At 32.8% G+C, this 11,321-nt stretch overlaps 1 long non-coding RNA gene across 1 annotated transcript in view; it reads right to left on the bottom strand.

The window, feature by feature from the left end:
- Positions 1–9,636, bottom strand: part of LOC115894523 — a 29,130-nt gene extending 19,494 nt beyond the window's left edge. The window contains exon 1 of the long non-coding RNA XR_004054621.1: positions 9,501–9,636. This is a non-coding gene — a long non-coding RNA (uncharacterized LOC115894523). The remainder of the gene's footprint in view (positions 1–9,500) is intronic.
- Between the last annotated feature and the right edge of the window lie 1,685 nt (positions 9,637–11,321).

Raw genomic sequence — 11,321 nt, forward strand, 5'->3', positions numbered from 1 at the left:
TATAAAGTGATGAAACCAACAAAAGGAAGGTATGGTTGACTTCATGTTCCATACTGTGAACAGGAGGGATAGCTATTCCTTTCAAAAATGTTTCTCCATCACCAACCTCTGATACTGTTAAGATTAAAAATGTGAAAATCACCACACTTTTCATTTTTCATGTAGATAAACTGATGCCCAGGATGTGCCATTCAATGTTTTGCTTTCCTTGAAGGCATTTGGATGCTTTCAAATAGGTTTCATAATTCAGGTAAAGACAATATAATTTCAAAGCTACAAAAAACATCTGTTGCACGTAAATGTCTAAGGTAGAATAGGTTTCTTAGGCAGACAGTTGTATATTTTTATTTCAGGGAAATGTAAAATAGCATTTTCTTAATGTGTGTCTTGGACTATAGTTACATGGTTCCCAGGGTGTGGTACAAACCAGGAATAAGTTGAATTTGTACATTCTAGTGAATGAAGTGGGTGTGACATACTATCAGCAAGTAGTCTTTAATTCCAGATAATGTCTTATTTAACATGCATACCTTTTGTCGTACTTATTATGAAAATCAAGCTGCTAACAAATTGTGTAGCTTAAATAACTAAAATTTAGAATAACTGCAGTGCTTTATTTCTAATATATGATATTGTTTATTTTATGTTGTTTTTTCTGATTTTTGAAAAATAAAATAATTGTATATGCGACTTCATTATAGATTGTTATAGTATAGAAGTACCTTAGTTACACTTTTTAAAGTTTTAGAATATAATACATTCCTTCTTTTCAATAAAAGTAACCCATTGATACTGATTAAAGTGGAAGTTATCAGAGTTACATCTTCTTAAAACCAGACACTCCAACAGTAAGAACAATTCTAAATACTACATGTATTTGTTTTGTACTTACATATATACAACAAAATATTTTCAAAACAATTATTACTGAGTTTCTCAACATTCACTTTATTTTTCTTCACATACTGGATTTATGATATATGTACAATTTTAAATGTACAAAATATTAAATAAAATAGGAAAAGACAAAGACAGGTACCAAATCACCTCAAGAAAAGGCGTTTTGAATTATTTGAGCAGTAGCAGATTGAATGGATATAGCTTATGGCAGATTTATTTCTGCTTTTCAAAATTCCTATTAATTCAAATGAAAATTATGAGATACACTATTAGAAGAGCAAAAATGTATTTACTCAAATAGTTTACAACTTAATGTTGTGCTTTGTAATTATAGCACTATATTTTGATATGTGAGAAAAAGCTAAAGATTTCTTTCTTTGAATATTTTTAAAAATATAAATTGTTTTGTCGTCTTAAAAATGATTTTTGTGTGTCTAAAGCTATGAGGTTTTTAAAAATTGGGTATATTACCACTTCAAAAATTATTTGCAAACAAGTTAGGTTATAAATTAAGATAATAAGATATCAAAAGAACATGTGAACATCTATCCAGTTACATGTACGTCAAATAAAAGACTTAATTTCATTTTAATACCTTCCTACCAAAAAATGTTTATTTTTAAATTAAGCTTAATAAGGCTTCATATAATCAGTAATATTCAAATAGGAACAAGAGAAGTAAAATATTTAGACAGCTTAAATGTTTTAGGAAGGCGTTAAGATTTAGTCATCTGAAATATTAAGCATTTGTAATGTTGGTATTTCTTCTACAAAATAAGTTTTTCTCCAGAATTTGGAAGTTGCAGGGGAAAAAAAAACAATTAAGGAATACCTTTGCAGTTGCCTTGTCTGATAGTGGTTAGAATAAAATTTCAGTCTTTAGTCAAAGTCAGGAGTGTTGCTGCAGCTAGATAAAGAAGCTATTACCCTCTAAAGACAGCTGCTTTGGGTGAATGCTTTTGTGTTTCGTTTATCATAACAATAGGTGATAATAAGAAGTTGTGCACTGCTAATGGTGGTGATAAGAAACGACAGGACATTACTCTTGAGTAAATCTAGATATGATCAAATGTTGAATTGGCTCAGTGTTGCCAAGTAAGCTGTCTACTTTAATCACAGCAGCAAAAGAAAATATCTTTAATATAGAATACCTTTAGGAAAAAATAACTTGGGAGTCTGAATAGCTCTAGTTCTTAGTCTAGTTTTCTACACTGAAACATTATTTTCATAATTTAGTTTTTGATCATTTGTGTCTCATGAATATGACAGCAAGCACCTATCAAGGAGTTTGTGTTTATGTGGGAATACAAAGAACTCAGCCTAGAAAGGAAGACATTAGAAATCACTGAACTAGCTGGGTGTGGTGGCTCGTGCCTTAATCCCAGTACTTTGCAAGGCTTAGGTGGGAGGAGTGCTTGAAGCCAGAAGTTTGAGACCCCTTGGGCAACATAGTGATACCCTGTCTCTGTGAAAAAAAAAAAAAAAAAAAATTACCTGGGCATTGTGGTGCGTGCCTGTAGTCCCCACTACTCAGGAGGCTCAGGTAGGAGGATCAGTTGAGCCTAGGAGTTCGAGGCTGCAGAGACCTATGATCACTCCTCTGTCCTCCAGTCTAGGCAACAGGGTGAGATCTATCTAAAACAAACAAAAAGAAAAGAAAAGAAAAGAAAAGAAAAGAAAAGAAAAGAAAAGAAAAGAAAAGAAAAGAAAAGAAAAGAAAAGAAAAGAAAGGGAGGAAGGGAGGAAGGGAGGAAGGGGAAGGGATTATGGTACAGGTTGAGCACACAGAATTACCATTCAGAGGTGAAATTTGAGTTGATACTGAAAATGGAGTAGATTCACTAGGTAGGTAAGGAAAGAATATGTTAGTACAGGAAACAAATAGGGCAAAGGGCAGATGTGAGAATGAATGGATGTGAATGAACTGCAAACTATAGGTTACATGGGGAGGGTGCTTCTTTGGTGTGTCTGTTGTGCAGGTAGACACGGTACCCTTCATTTGGCCCATATATCACAGTATAGTGTGTAAATTATCCTAAGAGAAGAGGTTTGCCTCCTATATCCATTTGCTTTCATTGTGTTGGGATTTATCACAGATTAGACATGCTAGATTAATTTGTGTTCTGTCTTGTTTTATCTTGTTTTAACATAATTTACATTCAAGTCTATGGTCAAGTTTGCCATTTGGAAGCACATTTTTGTGAGCTGTTTCATCTATGAAAACCGTTGAAATAAATATCGAGCAAATTGACTTTAGCAATCTTTCAAATTGCTGAAAAAATAATTTTCAAAAGGCAAATGTTTTTATTATTAATACAAGTTTCTACGTTAAAATGATTGAACTAAATTTTACTATTAATCCAGAACATATTTGGGGGTGTCAGAGGCCTCTTTCTAAAAATGAAATGTCTATTGGTAGCATAAGAAACAACTCTGAAATAAAAAAATTCTAAAATAAAAGTTATTGTCTTGCTCAAGAATCTTAATAACTTTTATGACTTTATGGCAGTGACCTTCAAACTTTTTTTATAATAGAATTCATAAATAATGGTCACAAGCCCAGTGACTGTTTGTTTGCTAATATTCCTATACTATTTTATCCTATACTGTTCTATTGTAACCATTACAAAAAATTTCAAAATTGTAAATAAAATGAAGAAATAATGATACAAATTATTATTTAAAAACTTGGTACTGATAGTACCAACCCCTTAAGTTAGTTTTCAGTATTAAATAGACCTTGCATGTGGAAAATCAGGGCAGTGAGTGGCATCCAGCAAGCACTTGATAAAGGTTAGTTTGTGTTATCATTGCTGCTACTGGTACTGAACACCTTGCTGGCCGAAATGCCCCTTTCTTGTGGTTGGATAGCCCAGCAAATTCTTTTTTTCACTCTCAGCATTTCCTTAGGTCTGGACTTCTGATTTTGTAAGCAAATAACTGCTATTACAAAATAATTTTATACTTTAAACAGTACTGTAATGTGAAGAATGGTTATATTTGAAATTGATTTATTTAAGTCAAGTCACTGGTAGAAATGAATAGATACAAGATTAATTTAGAAATTTTATGTTGACTTTGTTATCATATACATTGTATCTGAATGTATTTTTCATACCTCAGCACTTCATTTCAAAGTATAAAAGAAAGTTCTGATTCTGTCAGGTTCAGCATAAATAAATGCAGGGCTTACAGCCACAAGGTAGATTAAGCTGCATTTGTCATTTTCTTTACGTTTAATGAAAAGAAAGTTATGTTATGTTTTGTTTCTTTCTCAGAATTACATTTACTGTCCTCGCTATTCAGAAGTTTTTCTTTGAAAAAATGCAGGATTTTGTTTTCTTGTTCTTTGATAGTATTAAAATATAACTGAATAGATACTGAAACATAGTGATGACATGAACATACTTTTTATAATAAAAGTGTGCCTATATAGTAACACTTGTGTAATATACTGGATAAGACCCTTAATATATTTTTGCATGTAATTTATAAATTCATGTGTGTATACTTTGTGGGAACACAATAACACAGTATTATTGTTTATAGTTTGTAGTATATATAGATACATATAAACATATTCAGATATGCAATTTCCATACCTATTGCTTACTTTTAAAAATAACAATTGATAAATGAAAATAAATAAAACAATCTTTATTCACAATACTATAGTGATAACTCATGCTACATATTTAAAATACTTTTAGATTTCATTGTATTACACAATTACATGATGAAATCCATATTCTATTTAAATTTTATATCCCGTATTTCTTTTTAAATTATATTAAGTTTATGCCACAATGTCATTGAAAATTCCTATTATAAATAATTTCCAAGGATGTAGAATATTCCGTTACATGTGTATTTTGCTTAGGCTAAATATGAGGTAATCCATCATTCCTTTGATTTTGCTACCCCATAGCCAATCTACCGGGAAATTCTGTTGAGTAAACATTCAAAATATACTCAGAATCAGAACATTTCAACTCTGTTTTTTTTTGCAAATAAAATAATGTCCTAAATTAGACAAGGTCAATTTCTCATTCAAAAATCTGTGGTTTCACATTGCTGAAAGAGGAGTAAACTGTACAAGTACATATAAATCAGTAAAATATTACTCAAAAGTAATGTTGAGATATTCATCATCAATTTGGCACATATAAAAATATATTAAAGGCCTGTGACAAAGGACATTAAAAATTTCAAATTAATTGCCTTATAGTAAAAGTATAAAAATTATAATATTCAAGAAGATATATTATATATGTATATTATATATATAAAATAACATGTATTAGGGTTCTCTAGAGGGACAGAACTAATAGGATAGATACATATATAAACGGAAATTTATTAAGGATATTCACTCACATGATCACAACGTGAGGTCCCACAATAGGCTGTCTGCAAGCTGATGAGCAAGGAAGCCAGTCCGAGTCCCAAAGCTGTAGAACTTGGAGTACAATGTTCAAGGGCAGGAAGCATTCAGCATGGGAGAAAGATGTAGGCTGAGAGGCTAAGCCAGTCTAGTCTTTTCATGTTCTTTTCTCTGCTTTTTATTTTGGCAGTGCTGGCAGCTGATTAGACTGTGCCCACCCAGATTAAGGGTGGGTCTGCCTTTCCCAGCCCACTGACTCAAAAGTTATTGTCCTTTGACAACACCCTCACAGACACACCCAAGATCAATACTTTGCATCCTTCAATCCAATCAAGTTGACACTCAGTATTAATCATCACATAGTATATAGAGAAAAAATGTTTAAGCCTAGAAAAAATCAAATGCAATAATGGAAATAACTATTTTAAATCAAATCCTACATAAAATTAAATTTGTGATAAAGGAGATTTCAGGTTAAAAATATTAAAGAAATTGTTTGCTCTTCTGCAAAATTGGCCAATCAAAGCACAAAGAGAAAATGTGGCAATGCTATGTGCAAATATGTTAAAGTGCATTTTTCACTGAAATAAGGGATAGTTACAACCCCAAGGCAAATTAAACAACAGACTTGGAAGAATATTTCAGACGCTCAAATTCTAGTAGAGTTATTGATTAAGCTTTTCCATTGTCAACTCCCCCTAGACTATATTTCATGGATAAATAATAGTAAAACAAACAAACAAAAAAGATCAGTATCAGTCTAACTTAGATATAGTATAAAATAGTGAATAAAAAATGTTAGGTAAGTGGTCCAAGAAAACTAACTGAATTCAGACAGAGAATTCTCCATTGGCTTACAAGATTACAAACCATGTCTCCAGCAGAGTTCAGAATCCAATGTAGGGAAAAACAAGATACAGAAATAGAAACTATATTAAAACAAACAAAAATAGAATAAACATGACATAAAACGCATTAAAGGCATAGGGGACAATTTTAAAGAAATCATCAAAAGAACTATAAGAAGAACAAAATTATAAAGCTGATTATATAAAAGATGGGAGATAAAGGGAAGATGTAGGCTGTACTGCATATGAGTAATTCATGGCCTGGTGTAGCAAAGGGCATGATTTCAGTTGAAAAGTATCCTCAAAGACACGAGAAGCAAATCCAAGAAATAAGGATTAACACTGTTGATGAGAAGGAAACACGATATTCAAAGATAACTTGTTTCAAATCAATTATCACAAAAACAATTTCCAAATGAATTTACTAACGCAAACATATGGGTGTCATCTATGATATGGACATTAAACATAAAGCAGAAGTCATATGCTAAATTGTATGTAGCATGGATAAATTAACAGTCATAGATGAGGATCCAATTTTTGGCAGTTTAAGAGTTCCATGTCCCAGCTTCTCTTGCTAACTTGGCTTCTGTGAACATCTTCTCTATCTACCCACCATTAAGCATTCTCTAAGGTATTGCACACAAACCTGAAAGAACTCTGTGGGAGTAGAGCATCCATGATTGCCTGAGGCTTTCTAGAGAAAGAATAAACAAGACAAAACGATGGGTATTAGATAAACTTTTCACAAAACAATATAAATATGAACCCACAAATGAAATGGAGAAGGTAACAAAGGAGTCGTGTAAGTATTAAATCTATTAAAACAGGATGAATTAGCTGTAGGGTTTGTGTTAAAAAAAATATAAATATTATAAAAGTTTACATCAGAATCTTAAAGATATAATTATTGTTAGCATTAGTTAATGGAAGATGAGAGGACTGATATAGTACTTAATTTTTGGAGCAGAGAGTCACTAGATAGTGATGAATTATGTTTAAAATCCACAACTACTCCAACAATGTAATATTTTTCATAATTTTAATTAAATTTAAGTGGATTTTTAAGATTATAATTTCTCGTTATGAAGAAATACTTATTAGAAGTTCACAGATATCTTTTGCTTGGCGTATCTTTTTCTTCTGATAAATTTAGGTGCAATTTAATGTAATATATTCTGAGATAAAGATTGATTACATTTTATAAAATACTATCTGTCTATGAACTCTATATTATCTATTTATCTAACACCTACATTTACATGTACATAGAGACATTTAATTTTTGTTTGTTTGTTTGTTGTTTGTTTTGAGATGGAGTCTTGCTCTGTCGCCAAGGCTGGAGTGCAGTGGTGCGATCTCGGCTCACTGCAAGCTCCGCCTCCCGGGTTCACGCCATTCTCCTGCCTCAGCCTCCTGAGTAGCTGGGACTACAGGCACCCACCACCATGCCCGGCTAATTTTTTGTATTTTTAGTAAAGACGGGGTTTCACTGTGTTAGACAGGATGGTCTCGATCTCCTGACCTTGTGATCCACCTGTCTCAGCCTCCCAAAGTGCTGGGATTATAGGCGTGAGGCACCGTGCCCGGTCAGTCTGGGGTATTTTTAACAATGATTCTTAGTGGGTGATGAAATTTGTGGTGTTTTCCTTTTTTTTTTTTTTTTTTTTTTTAAAAAGCTTCTTGATTTCTTGGAATCTTTTGTAAAGTGCATGTGTTATACTCTGTGGTGCAGATGCTCTGTCTTACAGCTATAAAATCCATCTACAGTGTACTGTGTATTATTCCATTACAAGAATATACCACATTTTACTTATATATCCTGCTTTTGATGAATAATTGAGATTTCATTAATTAAGTTGGTTTTCCTTCCTTTGCATAATGCTGCATTAAAACCATAAAACTCTCAGTGACTTTCAGTACAAACTTTTATGCCATATGTATGTGTCTCTAGGTTGGCTGAAATATGGGAAATACTATAATGAACTCACGTGGATTAAACAGAACAAAGAACTTCATTTAGGTTTGTTTCCTGTGTCATTCAGGGACTAAAGCTGAAGGAGCAGCTGATTCCTGTGGATTGTTCTTTTTATCATGAAGGATAAAACTTCAGGTGGACTGGAAGTTACTCAATTTGTAACCCCAGCTTCAACCTAGTATACTGTCAATATGCCTTTATTACATTGGTAAAGTTAGTCATTTAGGCTAGTTGAAAGTCAACAGAGAGGTCATAGATACATGACTTACCCTTCTGGGAGGCACTAGAATGATAGATCATAAAGGAAGTTGTTATGTAATTTCATTTTGTAGGAAGGTAGGAAAAAGTTAGAAATAATAATATACCACTAGGTTATTTTCTGGTTTATTTTCAACATTTGATTATTAGGAATAACACTACTGTAAACACTCTTGAACAGATCTCTTGATGCAAAATGGGAATGTCTTTCTGTTCAATATGTAAGTATTAGGTTAGTGCAAACATAATTGTGGTTTTTGCCTTTACTTTTAATGACATTACTTATTATTCAGTTGAGTAATAAATTATCCATACATTCAGCTATAATTCATAATATCAAACAGCAGTCCAAAAACTTTTTACCAATTTATACCCACAATTAGTGTTGCTAATATTTTGTTTAGAATATTTTTGTTTAATTCAGAAATGAGATTGATTTACACTTTGTTCTTTCTGAAGAACATATAAAATAAGCTTTCATTATGTTTTGTTAATCAAGATTATGCTGAGATCATTAAAATAGTGAAGAAGGTCTTCTCAGGGATAGTTTGTGTTATATTAGTCATATTTGCAGTCTTTTAGCTTGTCTGATTCCTTTATTATCGGAATCATGTGTGAATACGTATTGATTGTTTTTCTTGTTCTTTTTGGTTTTATGGTTCTTGTCTACCTGGTAATTGTTAAATGAATGCTATATCTTGTTTATGAAGAATATGTAAATTATTGGTATTCATTTTCCTCCAGTAAGGATTTGATTATTTTTATGGCTAGCAATCAGAGAATTCCCAAGCATCCTTGATTCTGTCACGAATCTTTGTATTTCAGGGCTAGAAGTCAAGCTTTGTGAAGGCTAATCCTTTCTAATTCACCTTCGATCCAACTGTGTAGTCCCTCTGTATTTTCAACTCAAAGTTTGGAATGGTTTCCTGAAGTCCTTCTCCTTGGTGGATTTTGTGTGTGTGTGTGTGTGTGTGTGTGTGTGTGTGTGTGTGTGTGTGTGTGTGTGGTGTTCCTGGCAATTTTAGAAGCTTTTTTACCATCTTAGCTGCTACTTTTGTTTTTTTACTCTTCTTGCAAGTTCAGGAATTGACAAAGTCCTCAGGGGAAATTGGTACATGAATTTCAGGCTCACCTCTCTGAGGTTTCCTTTTCTCCTGGGTCTTGGTCTCTCAAGTCCTGGATGAGCTGGTAATCTTGAAATGTGACTGTGGATCCTGCCCAGAACCAAGACCTTTTACTTGGCCTTCATACCCAGTGCTTAGGATCTGCATATAATACAAGGGAGGAAAGAAAATTAAAAGTAGAACTATTCAACACATTTCTTTTTCTGCTTTCTCTGGAAGATTGTCTACACAAAGCCTTAGTTGTCTTAGCTGCCCTCTGATAATGCATGTAGTTTTGTTTTGTATTTCTGTCTATGTAGTTGCTCTTAGCAGGAGAGTTCTTATTATACAAATTATTCAGACAAATTTCAGGTAGAAATTAGAAAATAACAAATTTTAACTTATAAAGTATTAATATTTAACAACATATAAATTACCTGGTCCCTATGTGTGAGAAAACAAATTTAAAAAATCCTCCAAATGACTGTCTCAAAAGAAAACACATATTATCTAAGTATTCATTCTCCAAAGCAGAATAAGATGTAAATTTTTAAATTCCCACTTACTTATGATTTCTTATAGTGATATTTTATGTAAGTGTATGTATTTATATAATATTGTATATTGTGATATACTGTTGAGTAATATAATTTAATATATTTAATTAAATTATATAGTTAATTGAGTTATGAAATATGAAAAATATATTATCTAATATAACCTAATGGTATTTTAAACATTTCACCTGTCATTTTTAACATTTTATAAGTATATAAAACATATAGAATATACGTTTTTTATAATGTAAAAAAAGTCAATATTTAAGCAAGAAAAATCTACAGCTTCTCTCTTTCTTTTCTTTTCTGTTTTCTTTTCTTCCTTTTTTTTTTTGTTCAGAGAAAGGGTCTCACTCTGTTGTCCAAGCTGGAGTGCAGTGGCACAATCATAGCTCACTGCAACCTAAACACCTGAGCTCAAGGGATCCAGGTACATGTCACCATGTTTAGATAATTTTCAATTTTTTTTTGTTTTTGTTTTTTGAGACAAAGTTTCACTCTTGCTGCCCAGGCTGGAGCACAATGGCACAATCGCAGCTCACTGCAACCTCTGCCTCCTGGGTTCAAGCAATTTTCCTGCCTCAGCCTCCTGAGTAGCTGGTATTACAAGCAACCACCACCACGCCCGGATAATTTCTGTATATTTGGTAGAGACGGGGTTTCACCATGTAGACCAGGCTGGTATTGAACTTCTGACCTCAGGCCTTCTAATCTACCCGTCTCAGCCTCTCAAAATGAATTTTTTTTTTTTTTTTTTTGGTGGAGATGTGGTCTCAGTATGTTCCCCAAGTTGATCTTGAACTTCTCTCCTCACGTAATTCTCCCTCCTCAGCTTTCCACATTTTGGAATTACAGGCATGAGTTACCAAGCCCTGCCTACAGCTTTAAAATCATTCAATAAGAAATTTCTTTACCACTAATATTTCAAATCCCTGCCTAAATCACTATATTAGTCATTCTTGCGTTGCTATAAAGAACTACCTGAGAATGGGCAATTTATAAAGAAAGGAGGCTTAATTGACTCACAGTTCCTCAGATTGTACAGAAAACATGACTGTCAGGAGAGCAAGAGTGAAGGAGGAAGTGCCACATACTTTCAAACAACCAGATCTCATGAGAACTCCATCACGAGAACAGCAAATCTGCCCCCATGATTCAATCACCTCCCACAAGGTGCCTCTTTCAACACTGGAGATTACAGCTCAACATGAGATTTGGATGGGGACACAGAACCAAACCATATCAATCACAGAAAATACAGTAGCCATTTTATATATATATATAAAACATATA

The sequence above is a fragment of the Rhinopithecus roxellana genome, chromosome 18 (assembly GCF_007565055.1).
Source record: "Rhinopithecus roxellana isolate Shanxi Qingling chromosome 18, ASM756505v1, whole genome shotgun sequence".
Classification (NCBI taxonomy): domain Eukaryota; kingdom Metazoa; phylum Chordata; class Mammalia; order Primates; family Cercopithecidae; genus Rhinopithecus; species Rhinopithecus roxellana.